The sequence below is a fragment of the Hylobates moloch genome, unplaced genomic scaffold (genome assembly GCF_009828535.3).
Source record: "Hylobates moloch isolate HMO894 unplaced genomic scaffold, HMol_V3 SCAFFOLD_19, whole genome shotgun sequence".
NCBI lineage: Eukaryota > Metazoa > Chordata > Mammalia > Primates > Hylobatidae > Hylobates > Hylobates moloch.
The window spans coordinates 71,782,262-71,799,915 of NW_026652294.1; the positions used below are offsets into that span (position 1 = coordinate 71,782,262).

The window sequence follows — 17,654 nt, forward strand, 5'->3', positions numbered from 1 at the left end:
AATTTTAAAAGAATAAAGGAAGGAGGAGATTTGGAGACAGGCTATAAATATGAAGTTAGCGGTTGTGAGCTTACTACTTTAAAATGAATCATATATTTGTCCAACACTACATAGCTGTATCAGTTACTCCATAAATGTGTCCAGTAACTGGAGTGAGACTATACAGGTGGAAGGAACCTAACAGGAATCCACTCTATAAGCATGTTTTATCTCTCTGTTCCATGATCAATATGCAAATGGCCAAAGAAAAACAAAGCAAAATGGCAAAACACAAAGCCTGAGCAATTATGAAAACTGAATAACCAGCTCCAGGATAAGTGGGATCTAGCACAGCCCTGAACAAAACTGTGTAACTTCTTAAGAGAAGTCTCTGTGAGGCAGCAGAACGGCAGGGAGGGTCCGCTAGAACTTAGCCATTTGCCAGGCACAGGTGACGATTCTGTGAACTGCACCAAAGACGGCCTGATAATGCATTCTGCTTTGTCCACCAAGTGGAATAGCTATAGTCACTTGCCCACAAACCTGAGAAACTGCTACAATATCAACACGGAGACTGTGGAAGAAGCCCTAGATGATTACTGAAACACTTCCAACTGAACACACAAAACATGAAGATTTTCTTCACTCTGGCATATTTTAGGGGCTGCTTTCTCATTTGTTGTACATAAAAGCATAGTTGGCTACAGAAAAATTGAGAAACTGACACACACGATTATTACTAATCATATTTTTAGGTACTTTCCATATCATAGAAGAGGAAAAGTCTATATGAACCTTGTTCCCCAAAATTAGGTCAAAACCACTAAACTGTCACTCTCTCGCTAAGTCTTTCCATATCTTCACAGTTATCACTCTATATTCCATCTTCAACAACATCCTTCCCATTTCCTGCTGTCACCCTCAGGACCTTCAATATTATCCTCATGTGGCTGATTTCCAAACAAAGCTATGAGCCCTCATCTTTCTCCTGAGTTTCAGTGCCACAGAGCCAACTCCAAACTGGGCCAATAATGACCAACAAAAATTTTTGAAATGCAAGAATTCACAGGGGGAACTACCACTTCATTAGAAAATCCAATTATTAAAAAAAGAAGATCTGCCACCTAGATTCTGTAAGAATCTGAGAAAATACTGAAAGAACCTGTTAAAGATTCTCAAGTTTCCAGGTCTACCCCGTAACTTAATGAAGTTATCAAAAAGAATATACAGATGGACAGGACTACAGTCTTTCTTCCACCACAAAAATGCCATCACCAAGTTACATTTAGATGTGCTCTTGGTCTTTCCAAGGGCTGACACAGCTAGCACCCATTTAAATTGCCTCTCTCAAAGCTTGCTAACTGTAGAGCTGGGGACATGTCTTCTACCTAACAACATGGCATGCACCACCATCTCACATAGAATTGGAAAGAAACAAGAGGTGGGATAACCCCTGTGCTAGGAAAACAAAAGCAAAACATCGTTTCATTTTACAGATGAAAGGAAGGTGCCCAGTCAGTAACTTACAGGACTCCTAGTTTGAAAATTAGAACAGAGGGCTGCACACGGTGGCTCATGCCTGTAATCCCAATGCTTTGGCAGGCCGAAGTGGGGGCGGATCACAAGGTCAGAAGTTTGAGACCAGCCTGGCCAATATGGTGAAACTCTGTCTCTACTAAAAACATAAAAATTAGCCAGGCGTGGTGGCAGACGCCTGTAGTCCCAGCTACTCGGGAGGCTGAGACAGGAGAATCACTGGAACCCGGGAGGCAGAGGTTACAGTGAGCCAAGATCCCGCCACTGCACTCCAGCCTGGGCAACAGAGTGAGACTCCGTCTCAAAAAAAAGAAAAAAGAAAGAAAAAGAGAAAATTAGAACAAAGGTCAGGTGCAGTGGCTCGTGCCTGTAATCCTAGCACTTCAGGAGGTCAAGGCAGGCAGACTGCTTGAGCCCAGGAGTTCAAGACTAGCCAGGACAACATAGCAAAACCCCATTTCTATAAAATACACAATAACTAGCTGGGCGTGGTGGCACGGGCCTGTAGCCCTAGCTACTCAGGAGGCTGAGGTGGGAAGAGCACCTTAGCCCGGGAGGTTGAGGCTGCAGTGAGCCATCATTGTGGCACTGCACTCCAGCCTGGGTGACACAGTGAGACCCCGTCTCCAAAAAAAAAAAAAAAAAAAAAGGAAATTGTAACAGAACAGTTAGTCTCCTCAACAGCAAATGTATCGCCTGTCCAGTACATCATAGCTCTTTGTAAACAATCCCTTCATAAATACTGGAATTGGTCTCATTTTTATATTTCAGCATTGTGACATGGTGTTTCTCATTAACCCATTACTATGCAGCTTTTTTTTTTTTTTTGAGATGGAGTCTCACTCTGTCACCCAGGCTGGAGTGCAGTGGTGCGATCTCTGCTCACTGCAACCTCCACCTCCCAGGTTCAAGCGATTCTCCTGACCTCAGTCTCCTGAGTAGCTGGGATTATAGGCATATGCCACCATACCCAGCTAATTTTTATTTGTCTTAGTACAGACAGGGTTTCACCATGTTGGCCAGGCTGGTCTCCTGACCTCAAGTAATCCTCCTGCCTCGGCCTCCGAAAGTGCTGAGATTATAGGCACGAACCACTGTGCCCAGCCACATGTCTTAATTTTTAAGTGTAAAAACACTTAAAAATTTAAAGTAAAAAACACTCATTTTTAAGAATTTTAAAAAGACAAATTTGGCCAGGCGCAGTGGCTCACACCTGTAATCCCAGCATTTTGGGAGGCCGAGGCAGGAGGACTGCTTGAGCCTGAGACTTTAAAACCAGCCTGGGTAACAGTGTGGGACCCTATCTCTACTACGAAAAAAAAAAACACTGGCCAGGTGTGGTGGCAAGCGCCTGTAGTCCCAGCTACTAGGAAAGTTGAGGTGGGGGAATGGTTTGAGCCCAGGAGGTCACGGCTGCAGGGAGCAATGATGGCGCGACTGCACTCTAGCCTGAGTAACCGAGTGAGACCCTGTGTCAAAGGGAAAACAACAGACAAATTTATGCCTTTCCTCATTTGACTTGTATCATCCTGTTTTAGGACTCTTATCCAAGCCCACACTAGAAGACTGTGTCTTTAAAGAAAAGACCATCCACCAACTCCACTACTGTGCTGGCAACTTAAAGCTAGGCTAATGTAAAATACTGCCACAAATTCATACAGCTGGAACAAGCCCTTGAAGTTTCAAAGGTAACACGCATGGAGAAAAAATAAAATAAAATTTGGTTAGTTCTTTAAAGATTTCAAAATTCAATCCATTTCACACCATAATGTACAGTCTTTTCTCCATAAAAGAAAATAGTGCCTTCTAATAACTAAATTGAAAGCTCTGGTGTACACTTTAAAATAGACTGAGGATTTCCCTGGATCTTTACACAATGAGATTAGATCCATATGGAGTACATTTTGCTTATAGCTAATTATAATGTTTGACATGATAGCTTTTTTTGCTCCTTCTTTCTAAAAATGTATTACATTTCCTAAATATTTTAAAACAAAACTACTTTCCCTTTTGCATTTTTATACACCAAATACCTACGATTTTACAGCACTGCTTTCTGTTTTAGAATTCTCAACAACAACCATCACATAGCAAGTTTTGAAAGAAACAAAATAATTCTGCAGTGAAAGTGCCACATAAAAAGATAAAGGCAAATATGAATACAAAAAGGACAGAGAAAAAAGGGGGAAAATGTCCAGTCAAATAAAAGACTGCAGTGAGCTTGAGAATCCCATCTTGAGTCTAGACTACTGATAGTGTGAAGTTAGTGGAGTTTCCTGGTTCCAGGCAGAAATAACTCCAGTCCTCTTGGGAGAAAAGAACCATACATTTAGATCCAGAATTATTCCACAAATTAAGATCAAGCCTACACATACAAGCAAAGATCACTGTGCATACCGGGAAGAAAGCCAATACTACAGAGAGATAGTGGAAATAACAAACGAATTGTTCAGACCAGCCCCTCAAGCAGGACCACCAATATTAAATTGTCTTATTCTGTCGTCAAGGAATAAGAAATGTTTAAAGAAATAAAAGATGGAATCGCTAAGACAAGCAAAGAAAAATATTTGGAATGTCCAGTCCAACCTGAAGGAGAGGTGAACTCCTAGAAAAGAAATATATCATTATTAAACTAAAAACTCACTGAAAGAGTTAAATAAGAGAAACAGTTAACCAGTATTAACAAGCAAGAAAAGTAGTTAACCAGAATATAATATTTAGGACATTAACATAGTACAGTACAGAAATACAGTGAGATTGAAAGTCTGAAAGGTAAGTTAAGCAATACTGAGGATAGAATATGCAACATTCTAAGACAGAATCTAATCAGTCCAGGAACAATGAGAAATACAAAAAAACTAAATAAATTAGTAAAAATCTATTAAAATTAAAATTAAGACATTTGTTCATTAAAAGACATTGTAAATAAGACAAACAAAATAGTGAAAAGAATAGCCACAACTGGAGCAAATAATTCAACAAATATAAATGGGATAGTTTTGGTATCCAGAATACATAAAGAATTCCAAATAAAGAAAAAGCCAAAAGATCTAATAGCAAAATAGAGGACAGTTCATAAAGACAGGAATATGAACGGCCGATAAAGACATGAAAAGATATTCTAAGCCATTTTTAATCAGAGAGGTGCAAATTCACGTAACATATTTTATAGGCACAAGAATGACATCAAGTAGTAAGATATTAAGTGTGAAGACTGGATCAGCATGAAGAAGCTTTTAAAGCTGATGGAAATGTTCTGCGACTAGACTGGTGATGGCTGCACGAAAATCACTGAAGTACACACTTAAAATGGGTGAATTTTGTATTGTATAAATTATAGCTCAATAAAGCTGTCCTAATAAAGATTATAAGTTGGGCAGAGTAGCACACGCCTGTAATCGTAATAGTTTGGAAGGCTGAGGCAGGCGATCACTTGAGTCCAGGAGTTTGAGATAAGCCTGGGTACCATGGCGAAACCCCATCTAGACAAAAAATACAAAAATTAGTCGGGTATGATGGTGCAAGCTTGTGGTCCCTGCTACTCAGGAGGCTGAGGTGGGAGGATCACTTGAGCCCAAGAATCTGAGGTTACAGTGAGCCAAGATCACACCACTGCACTCCAGCCTGGTTGACAAACAAAGTGCAGTGGCTGTCTCAAAAAAACAAAAATGATATACAGTGCTAAAAGAATATAAAGTGATACAAACTCTTAGAAAAGCAACTCAACAGTATCTGGTAAAGTTAAACACTCTATGAGCCCGCATTTCCATTCCTACATAAATACCTTCGAGAAACTTTTACACAGGTAGATCAGGTACCATGCATGGGATGTGTTCATAGCAGCAGTATTTATTTTTTAAAAAAAGAAAGAAAATGTTCACTGGGAGCAGAATTAAAAAAAGTTGTATATTCACAGAGTAGAATATTATACAGCAAAGAAAATGAATGAACATTATAATAGCTTACAAAATAATATGGATCAACTGGGAAATACTGTTAGGTGAAAAATATCAAAGACCCAGAAAACTACATAAAGTGATACTATTTTTAATAAGGTTAAAAATAAGTCAAACTAAACATATTGTGTTAAAATATGTGCATGCATGAGAAAACTATTTTTTACAAGGCAAGAAATCAAACACAAAATTCAAGCCACCCCAGAGTGATGGGGGTGGCACAGCAGGAAAGGACTACAAAAGAGTGGTCCCTGAGAAGTGCTGTTAATGTTGTAGTTGTTGACTGCATGGTGAGTTTGGAATAGTCAAAATCATTATGCTTTAAAACTTAAATATGTTGTACACATATAATCAAATATTAGATTTCAACAAGCTGATTTATTTATTTATTTTTTTGAGACAGAGTCTTGCTCTGTCCCCCAGGCTACAGTGCAATGGCACGATCTTGGCGCACCATAACCTCCGCCTCCCATTTTTTTGTAGAGACGGGGTTTCACCGGGTTGGCCAGGCTAGTCTCGAACTCCTGACCTCAGGTGATCCACCCGCCTCAGCCTCCCAAAGTGCTGGGATTACAGGCATGAGCCACCGTGCCCAGTGATTTTTTTTAAGGTGTGCACTTTTATTCAACTGGTCTCAAGTCAGTGTACAGGTAATCCCTGGCTGCCTATACCCACTCCCAGGGAGACCAAAAGCCTTCATACATCTCAAGCTGGGGGGACAAAAGAGGGGGCCACGAAGGCTGATCATTCAAAATAAAACAAACTTAAAAAGTATTAAGGCAAAAATTTAAAAAAATTTGCATTACCTAATTTACAAGAAACCCCCCCTATGTGGACTCGGAAGAGGACGAGGCCATTCTCCTTAGACAAAGTGGGGTGGCTTTTAGGAGGGCAAACAGCTTCCTGTAACAATGCATCTCACGATATTTGGAATGACTATTAAAAAAAAGAACAATGTACAAACAAGAAACAAAGTCCTCGGCCACAGTGTAGAACTTTGGGGGATGTTCACTCCAGCCTACTGCTGTCACCTTCACCGTTCCAGTATTTAAATCCTGAGTCAAGCCAAATAAAACAAAAACAAAAACAAAACAAAACAAAAAAACAAATAAAGCCATGCCAATCTCATCTTGTTTTCTGCACGTTAGGTTTTGTTAAGAAAGGGTGTAACACAACTAAGTCACAGTCTGCCTAGAAGCATTTGGAGGATGGACGATGGAGCCAGACTCATCATACTCCTGCTTGCTGATCCACATCTGCTGGAAGGTGGACAGCGAGGCCAGCATGCAGCCGCCAATCCACACAGAGTGCTTGAGCTCGGGAGGAGCAATAATCTTGATCTTCATCGTGCTGGGCGCCAGGGCGGTGATCTCCTTCTGCATCCTGCTGGCAACGCTAGGCTACACGGTGGTGCCGCCAGACAGCACTGTGTTGGCGTAAAGGTCTTTGTGGATGTCCACGTCACACTTCATAATGGAGTTGAAGGTAGTTTCATGGATGCCACAGGATTCCATGCCCAGGAAGGAAATCTGGAAGAGTGCCTCAGGACAGCAGAACTGCTCGTTGCCGATGGTGATGACCTGGCCGTCAGGCAGCTCGTAGCTCTTCTCCAGGGAGGAGCTGGAGGCCGCCATGGCCATCTCCTGCTCGAAGGCCAGAGCGACATAGCACAGCTTCTCCTTGATGTCATGCACGATATCCCACTCAGCCGTGGTGGTGAAGCTGTAGCCGTGCTCGGTAAGGATCTTCATGAAGTAGTCAGTCAGGTCCTGGCCAGCCAGGTCCAGATGCAGGATGGCGTGGGGGATGGCATACCCCTCGTAGATGGGCACACTGTGGGTGACCCCGTCACCAGAGTCCATCACGATACCAGTGGTACAGCCAGAGAAGTACAGGGACAGCACGGGCTGGATGGCCATGTACATGGCTGGGGTGTTGAAGGTCTCAAACATGATCTGGGTCATCTTCTCGTGGCTGTCCTTAGAGTTCAGGGGGGCCTCGGTCAGCAGCATGGGGTGCTCCTCGGGAGCCACACACAGCTCCTTGTAGAAGGTGTGGTGCCAGATCTTCTCCATGTTGTCCCAGTTGGTAACGATGCCATGCTCGATGGGGCACTTCAGGGTCAGGATGCCTCTCTTCCTCTAGGCCTCGTCACCCACATGGGAGTCCTTCTGACCCATGCCCACCATCATGCCCTGGTGCTTGGGGTGCCACACGATGAAGGGGAAGACGGCCTGGGGGTCATCGTCGCCTGCGAAGCCAGCCTTGCACATGCCGGAACCGTTGTCGACGACGGGCGTAGCAATATCATCATCTATGGTGAGCTGGCAGAGGGTGTGGACAGGCAGCAGAGCAGCGAGGGCCAGGGTCTGTGCTCAAGGGGCAGACACGGTCTTGGCCAACAAGATGATTTTTAAAATCATGACAAAGAGACTATCGGCCAGACGGGGTGGCTCATGCTGTAACCTCAGCAATTTGGGAGGCCAAGGCGAGCAGATTGCTTGAGCTCAGGAGTTCGAGATCAGCCTGGGCAACATGGCAAAACCCTGCCTCTACTAAAACTACAATTACCTGGGCAAGGTGGCACATGCCTGTAGTCCCAGCTTTTTGGGAGACTGAGGCACCAGAACTGCTTGAACCCAGAAGACGGAGGTTGCCGTGAGCCGAGGTGACAGAGCAAGACTGTCTTTAAAAAAAAAAAAGACTACCTCTTGAGTCATATCCCATGAGGCCACTTTTGTCCTGGCACCGCACACAGCAGGATCTTACTGACAAGAAGATAGTGGTGTATTTCTCAAAAACAACAGAGGCATTTTCTTAAGCAGTGAATCCTAAACAAACATTCTTCATGGCTCTGACAGATGTCAAAAAGTATAAATCGCTGGGCTGCAGGTTGGACAAACTTAAAATGGCAACTGCAGAACAGAACTCTACAATTCTCTTGGCCAGAATCAGCTAGTGAATAACTATCTCATTAAGGCCTGGAGACTTCAGTCTTGCTTAGCTTTAGTACTGCTATCTGCAGCAGCTAACACTGATTCAGTACATACCAGGGAGCAGGCCCTGTAAGAGGTGTTTTATTTATGTCACCTCGTTTTGTCCTGCCAGCTAAACACTACTATCAACTATTCTCAACACTGTTTTATAAATGAGGGGACTGCAGCAAAGACAGATAACTTGCCAAGACCTCGCAGCTCATAATCACATGGCTGGGGTTCAAGGCTGAGAATGAAATTCTAACCCATGCTGGCTCTATTGTTTCTGAAGCCGCGTGGCCAAACGATAAACCAGAAAGTCAACTCTGACTACACGCTTTTTAGATAATCAGGGAGGGAGAAACTTCCCTCTATCTCCCAATACCTAGGAAAGTCAGTACTTTGGTAACTACATTTTCTATTTTTTTAAAAGACTCCCGGTCAAGATGTTTTAGAAAATACTGGCATAGAGGAAGTGCAGGATATACTCACAGATATGCATTCTGTTTTTTAAAAAAACACAGGCTAAATAGAAATATTAATTTTATTTTACATATCGACAGATGGCTCTTGTAGAAAATCCTAAAGGGGACCCAAACCATATGAAGCCCCCCTTTAAAGGAGACCAATTATCTCAACATTTACTAAAACACTCATATCCCATGCTCAGAACCGTCAAGGTACTTTTATGTATGAAAAATTTAAAACACAATAATCTATACTACTTTATGGCCAGGCACAGTGGCTCATGCCTATAATGCTAGCACTTTGGGAGGCCGAGGCAAGCAGATCACCTAAAGTCAGGAGTTCAAGACCAGCCTGGCCGACATGGTGAAATCTCATCTCTACTAAAAAAAAAATACAAAAATTAGCCGAGCATGGTGGTGGGTGCCTATAATCCCAGCTACTACAGAGGCTGAGGCAGGAGAATCTCTTGAACTCAGAAGGCAGAGTTTGCAGTGAGCTGAGATTGTGCCATTGCACTCTAGCTTGGGCGACAATAGCAAAACTCCATCTCCATAAAAAAAAAAAAAAAAAAAAAAAAACGCCAGGTACAGTGGCTCACGCCTGTAATCCCAGCCCTTTGGGAGGCCAAGGCGGGTGGATTACGTAGTCAGGAGATCAAGACCATCCTGGCTAACACAGTGAAACCCCGTCTCTACTAAAAATACAAAAAATTAGCTAGGCATCGTGGCGGGTGTCTATCGTCCCAGCTACTCGGGAGGCTGAGGCAGGAGAATGGCATGAACCCGGGAGGCAGAGCTTGCAGTGAGCTGAGATCGTGCCACTGCACTCCAGCCTGGGTGACAGAGCAAGACTCCGCCTCAAAAAAAAAAAAAAAGAAAAAGAATAATCTATACTACTTTATTCATATTTTCTACACTATTAAACTCCTTGACAAATTCAACTTTTTTTTTTTTTTGAGATGGAGTCTCACTCTGTTGCCCAGGCTGGAGTGCAGCGGCACGATCTCGGCTCACTGCAAGCTCCACCTCCCAGGTTCACACCATTCTCCTGCCTCGGCCTCCCAGGTAGCTGGGACTACAGGCTCCCACCACCACACCCGGCTAATTTTTTGTATTTTTTTAGGAGAGACGGGGTTTCACCCTATTAGCCAGGATGCTCTCAATCTCCTGACCTTGTGATCCGCCCACCTCGGACTCCCAAAGTGCTGGGATTACAGGCATGAGCCACCGCGCCCTGTCGACAAATTCAACTCTTTAAAGTATATATAATATATTACAACACAGCATCTCAAAGTCATCATGTCTTATAATAAGCTTTTATGGCAGAGACTGCCTAAGTACTCAGGATCTAGTTTCACCTTCCTTACTAATGGACCTCATTTAATTGAAAGAGCAATATAGCTGAATGAAAACTGCATTTCCAGCTTCTCTTGAAGCTAAGGATGGTCATAGTACAGGGTTCTTTCTGGCTAACAAAAGGTGATCGGTCATCACTGAGTAGGGCTTCCAGGAGAGAGCTTTGAAGGACTACCTCAGCAGGCACAAGCCCTTTGTGCCCTTCACTCTTCCTCCCTCTTCCTTCCTTGAGACATTCAGACACGATTATTAGGCTCAGGCATCTACCAGGAAAACATGAGGGTAAAGATCTCATCATAGGCTGGGTGCGGTGGCTTACACCTGTAATCCCAGCACTTTGGAGGCCGAGGTGGCTGGATTACCTGAGGTCAGGAGTTCAAGACCAGCCTGGCCAACATGGTGAAACCCCATCTCTACTAAAAATACAAAAATTAGCTGGGCGTGGTGGCACATGCCTGTAATCCCAGTTACTGGGGAGGCTGAGGCAGGAGAATTACTTGAGCCAGGGAGACGGAGGTTGCAGTGAGCCAAGACCATGCCACTGCACCCCAGCCTGGACGACAGAGTGAGGCTCCGTCTCAAAAAAAAAAAAAAAAAGATCTCATCATAAAGAAAGCAGAAGAATTGGGAGGAGTATGGGTCTATAATGACATCATGGAACCAACACACTGGCCCTAGGCTACTTACCTCAAATTTTTACATGAAAGAAAACTAAATGCCCAATTTGTTTCAGCCACTGATTCTGAGGTCTTTATTACCGGCAGCAGAATAATGTCTGACTGATATATTTCTTCGTTAGTAAACAAATCCACAGATCCCCGCTTCCCCCACTGACTAATGGATTAAAATAAGAAAAAAAATAACAGAGTCTATGACACTAATGTGATCTAACAAAAGGAAAAGTGAGTACCACTTAATTCTTGAATGGTAGCAAAGTATGAGCTGTACTTGAGCCTTTTCTTAACCACTAATACCCGGAAAATCCCAGTTTAAATAAAGAATATACCTGTTCTTCCCAATTCCTCTATACTACTCTGTGATTTTTCCTTCAGTTTCGCCCAGTTGTTTGTTTTTTCCACCTTGCTTCATTTTCTCTACAGCTGCTATCTCTTAAAGCAATGTCAGATTTAACACACTCTCATAACACATGGCAGAGGGCTGGTGCTATTGAGTTTCCCTTCTATTCTTCATAAAGAAAAACAGCCTAAGGTACTTCCAGTGGCCTCATTTTCATTCTTCATTCTTCACAGAATAAAATTCTGGATCATACACATATGCACATTACTCCTTCAATGGAAAAGGAAAACTAACAATAATTCTCCTGAATATTAAACTATACTTCATCGTTATAGGACATTTGGAAAGTAAACTTTAAAATATCAAATATATAAATCTGCAAAGAAGAGAAAACCATTTTATCATTTTAATGACATCTTGCTCTTAAAAACTTGTTGTAACTAGCATGTGATTAGAATCAGACTCCTGGCATTCATGACTCTTAACTCTGCACCAGTGACCCCCAAAAGCCCACTGACAGCTGGTGACTTATTTTGAGGAAACCATACTAGGATGCTGGGGTGTGGGAAGCAGCTCCACGACCTCCCTCATCTCAGCCAGACCTGCTGCTCTCTACCCTTGGGCAAGTGAATGAATTATGAGGGAGATTGTAAGCAATACTGGAGATCCAGAGTGGGCATTCCAAAATCTTGGAGATATATCTATACATGGTTATCCTGGTTTCCTCACATACCATTGTGTTACAAACATTTTCTTTTTTTTTTTTTTTTTTTTTTTGAGATGGAGTCTCGCTCTGTCGCCCAGGCTGGAGTGCAGTGGCGCAATCTCGGCTCACTGCAAGCTCCGCCTCCCGGGTTCACGCCATTCTCCTGCCTCAGCCTCTCCGAGTAGCTGGGACTAAAGGCGCCTGCCACCATGCCCGGCTAGTTTTTTGTATTTTTAGTAGAGACGGGGTTTCACCGTGGTCTCGATCTCCTGACCTCGTGATCCGCCCGCCTTGGCTTCCCAGAGTGCTGGGATTACAAGCGTGAGCCACCACGCCCGGCACAAACATTTTCTTAACAAATTTTATTTTACATATTACTTCATGGCTTTAACAATTTGTATCCGTATTTCTCCTTTGTGACATGTAAGTTGTTTTACATTTTTTGCTATAATAAGGAAAACACTAAAAAGAATTTTGGTACAGAAACATTGCCCCATATTTTTGGATCACCTGTAAAACAGATTCTAGGAGAAGCTGTAGATGAATGGTTCCTTTCTGAGAAGAATTACTTGAATCTTTCTACTCTATTTATAAATTCCCCCTAGAAAAAAAACACAGGCTTTTATATCTTACAAAATTATAATAAAGATGAAATCTAGATTATCTTCATATTCCTTTTTGTGAAATGGAAAACAAAGCAGGCCCAAAGCAGGAACTGGGCTTCCAATAGATACACCTTATCAAAGCCCTTCTGTAAACCTGCAGGCAAGGCTGGGTTGGAGGGGAAATGCCCTTCTGACCAGCAGAGGCCTCAACAGACACCAATTCAAGACAAGAAGAGCTCCAGAGTATCCAGAGTATACAAGCTCTAACCATCCTTCCTGGTGACTATCTGAAAGAGTAGAGAGAGAATAGGAAAGGGGGGTCTCCCAGCTCCGCCACTAAGTAGGAGTCATCTAGGATAAACCCTAACATTCAGTCTGAGCTTCCTTATCTATCAACGTGTTGACTATTATACCAGATGATCTCCAAAGTTTTTTCCAGCTGAAATTGTCAATGACTTTATGTTCACCAGCCAAATTCAGCACTAAAACTCTCACTTTTCACCTCTGAGTTTCATGTTCTTTCTCCTTTAGTAATTCTCACTGAATTCTCACTGCTGTGTCCCTAATACTTTCCCACAGAAATCTGCCCCTCTAGGCATGCCAATCATCCAGAACTCACAAAACAGGCTCAGCTTCCTCATCCCTCACATTGCTCACCATGCCTAATGTCCGTAATGCCCTGTATTCTCACTACAATCTTGTGGACTTTGCCAGTGCCCAGTAATCTTCACCTCTTTACACTCCTACTGTGCATGGTATTCATGCCATCCACCAGGCTTCTGCCTGTATAGTGTGTGTTGTTTATCCCTCAGGGAAACCATTCATGACTCTCAAGCTAACCAGTAAGCTTCTTGCACTGGCCAACACCCACCATTGCTGACAATTCTCAAAACCATCGATCACCCAGAGTGATTCTCCACACATATTTGTTGATTTATCAATTTACTAGTTTATTAAACATTTAAGTATATTTCAACTGTGAAGTTTAACAGTTGAGAGATAAAGAGAACAGTGAAAAGAGAAATGGCCAATTCTACTCACATCGTATCCAACCCAATTTTTTTTTCTTGAGACGGAGTTTCGATCTTGTTGCCCAGGCTGGAGTGCAATGGCGCCATCTCGGCTCACGCCAACCTCCACCTCCCAGGTTCAAACAATTCTCCTGCCTCAGCCTCCTGAGTAGCTGGGATTACAGGCATGTGTCGCCACGCCCGGCTAATTTTATATTTTTTAGTAGAGACGAGGTTTCTCCACGTTGGCCAGGTTGGTCTCGAATTCCCGACCTCAGGTGATCCACCCACCTCAGCCTCCTAAAGTACTGGGATTACAGGCATGAGCCACCGCACCTGGCCCCAACCCAAATTTTTAAACTATGTCTGACAGAAGATCAGACGGTCTCTACATGAACATTCCAAGGTCAGTATTTCCTTACTTCAAGTGGCAGCCCGATCTGCTCTGGGGCAGATGTATTCCTTAGAAACTTATTCCAGAGATGGCCGGGTGCAGTGGCTCACGCCTGTAATCTCAGCACTTTGGGAGGCCGAGGCGGGCAGATCACGAGGTAAGGAGATCGAGACCAGCCTGTCTAACACGGTGAAACTCCGCCTCTACTAAAAATACAAAAAATTAGCTGGGCTTTGTGGTGGGCACCTGTAGTCCCAGCTATTCGGAAGGCTGAGACAGGAGAATGGCCTGAACCTGAGAGGTGGAGCTTACAGTGAGCTGAGATCACGCCACTGCACTCCAGCCTGGGCAACAGTGCGAGGCTCCATCTCAAAAAAAAAAAAGAAACTTATTCCAGAGACAGACTGAATTTTCCCACAGTGATCCCACCTAACCTTCTTACTTGAACCATTCTCAGGGGCAACAACCACATGGGCTTTAACTGCTCTTCCAGCAACAATTCCTGCACCATCCCAGCTGTGCTGCTCTGGCAACACCCCTCTGAAAACACAGCTTCCAGAACTAACAGAAACATTCTGGATGCAATGTGACCAATAAAGCTGTCCTTCCATCACATCCCCTGTCTAGATGACAACTTTTGGGGTCATGCAAGCTGACTTGCTTCACTAAAGAGCAGCCATAACATGCTAGCAGATAAATGAGCTGTGATTACCTAGAAGCCTTATTTCACAGAACTAAAACCTGAAAGTCACAATCCTACAAGCCAATAGCTCTCTCTCTGCGTCAAAACTTGTCTAGGATGACATGTTTGCCTTGGATGTGAAATTTAGGCAGTTAGTGTTCTGCATTGAATGATTTGTTATTTCAAAGTAAATGATATCCTGACATGATAAAAATACAAAATGGAAAGGAACTCTCCTGGTGACTCAAACCGTTTAAACTGTTGTACCTCATTTGGAAAGCCACAGCCTGAAATAAATTTGCTGTCCGAGAGCACCATCTGGTGGATGAAGGGATTTAAGCTACCCCATTGAGGGAAGAGGGAAAAAAAGTCTATAGGTTAAATGCCACTATGTCTAACACCTTGGTGTGAAAAGATTCCCATGCTTCACCAATAGGTTTCTCATAAAGGAGCTCTTGATTTGACAAAATTCTAATACCAAAGAAATCTGGAACTGACAAAAATTCACTATCATTGAATTTAGTTCATCTTCTTAAATATTGCTTATCATAAAGTAAACATTTCTGAGCTGGAAGGAACGAGAGACAGCAGTTAATTCAATTTCTTCCCCTCGTAGATGAAGATTCTGAGGAAAACACAGAGCTTTCCTGAAAGTCACAGCTAGGAATGGCAGACATTGATTATACATGAAAACAGGTCAAATATTCTGTGCTGTTTAATAAAGTCTTCTATCTCAAGAAGCTGCAGAAGAAAGGCAGAAAATGGGGCAGTGGGTGTCTGTGCAAGGTGCCACTCTCTCAGGTTAGCAGTGATCTGGCCACCCACTGTGGACTGTGCCCTACCCCACACTGACCAACACAAGATCAGGAGCTGTCATACTCTCCCTCCTCCACCCACCCACATCCTTCATGTTAGATTTATTTGCTTTCCTCTACCTGTGAAAACCATCCTGCCAACAATAACAATAAAAATAAGATCCATTTTCTTTTTTTTTCTTTTGAGATGGAGTTTCACTCTGTCGCCCAGGCTGGAGTGCAGTGGTGCGATCTCAGCTCACTGCAACCTCTGCCTCCCAGGTTCAAGCGATTCTCCTGCCTCAGCCTCCCCAGTAGCTGGGACTACAGGTCCCTGCCACCATGCTTGGCTAATTTTTTGTACTTTTAGTAGAGAAGGGTTTCACCATGTTGACCAGGCTGGTCTTGAACTCCTGACCTCAGGTGATCCACCCACTTTGGCCTCCCAAAGTGCTGGGATTACAGGCATACGCCACCGCGCCCGGCCAAATAAGATAAATTTTCAGTCATCTTGTTGAAGAACATCTATTATCGTGGGAAAGCATTCACAATGGGTCAAACAGAAGGGGGATAAAACTGTTCACTGTACCACAAAATTTTTTTTACATGCAGATATGGAGCATTCATAGAGAAAAAACAATGGAAGGAAATATACAGAACAGTTTTGACAGCTGTTTTCTCTGAATGCCAAGATTATGAATGATTTTCATTTTCTCTATGTAATACCTTCCCATATTTTTCATATGTAATGTCTATATTAACAAAAACTTTTACCTTAAAGTGGTGTAATTTATAGATTATCAAGAAAACTAAAAACAAAATGGAAAGAGTAGGACACCAACCACCCACCCACCTAGTACAAGCATAGGAAAAAAAAAAAAAAACTTCCCCAGCTCAAGGAGAAATATATCATATAAGACATTTATTTTTTTTGTATTAAGATTCTCCACAAGGCCAGGCACAGTAGCTCATGCCTGTAATTCCATAACTTTGAGAGGCGGAGGCAGGAAGATCACTTGAAGCCAGAAGTTTGAGATCAGCCTGGACAATATAGTGAAATCCCGTCTCTACAAAAAATACAAAAAATTAGCTGCGCATGGTGGCGCACACGTGTAGTCCCAGCTACTCAGTAGGCTGAGGTGGAAGGATCACCTGAGCCTGGGAGGTGGAGGCTGCAGTGAGCTGTGATTGTGACACTGCACTGCAGGCTGTGCAATGGAGTGAGACCTTGTCTTAAGAGAGAGAGAAATAAATTTAAAAAAGATTTGCCACAATATTTTTCAAACTGTTTTAAATTTTCTATCACTTTTCCATCAATAAATACCTGAAGATAACAAAAGCAATAGGCCAGCAAATTAATATTAAAGAAAAATCTTGGAGGTACAATTTATTTACAATATTTTCTATATTTTGAGATGCAGAGACATGAGTTCACACAGTGTCTACTTGTAAAATTTTGCCTGGTTTATAAGACAAAACACAGGACATGATGTGCCCCAAAGAACTCCATGGCTTCCAGTTTGAGAACCACTGTCTCTGAAGGTGATTCGTTCTTTGAGAAACATATCAGGAATTCAGTTACCTGAAGGCCAATAAATAAAGATGGAACACAGTTACCTTGCCCTAAGATCTCTGCATTATGTATGTGCAATAGGTAAGTCATCTTTTGCTAAGTATCTTACAGAAGCAGTTGTCAAGATGTTTTCTGAGGACCACAGGAAGACACGCAGACCCTGTCAGAGGGTCTGTGACATCAAAACTATTTTCAAAATTATACCAGAACATTAGTATTTGCCTTTTTCACTCTCGTGAGTATAGAGTTTTCCAGAAGCTATAGGACATATGACCTTATAACAGATTAAATGTAGAAGCTGATATAAAAATCCAGCTATCTTTTTTTTTTTTGAGACCGAGTTTCACTCTGGTTGCCCAGGCTGGAATGCAATGGCACTATCTCAGCTCATTGCAACCTCTGCCTCTCGGGTTTGAGCAATTCTCTTGCCTCAGCCTCTCGGGTAGCTGGGACTACAGGTGCATGCCACCACGCCCGGCTAATTTTTTTGTATTTTTAGTAGAGACGGGGTTTCACCATGTTGACCAGGCTGGTCTCGAACTCTTGAGCTCAGGTGATCCACCCGCCTTGGCCTCCCCAAGTGCTGGGATTATGGGTGTGAGCC

General features: G+C 42.9%; 1 protein-coding gene and 1 pseudogene across 9 annotated transcripts in view; both read right to left on the reverse strand.

Annotated features, from left to right (window-relative positions):
* KDM4C (lysine demethylase 4C) overlaps positions 1-17,654 on the reverse strand; it is a 416,633-nt gene that overhangs the window by 335,373 nt on the left and 63,606 nt on the right. The gene's annotated exons all lie outside the window — the stretch shown is intronic.
* LOC116458526 (actin, cytoplasmic 1-like) lies at positions 6,498-8,095 on the reverse strand (annotated as a pseudogene).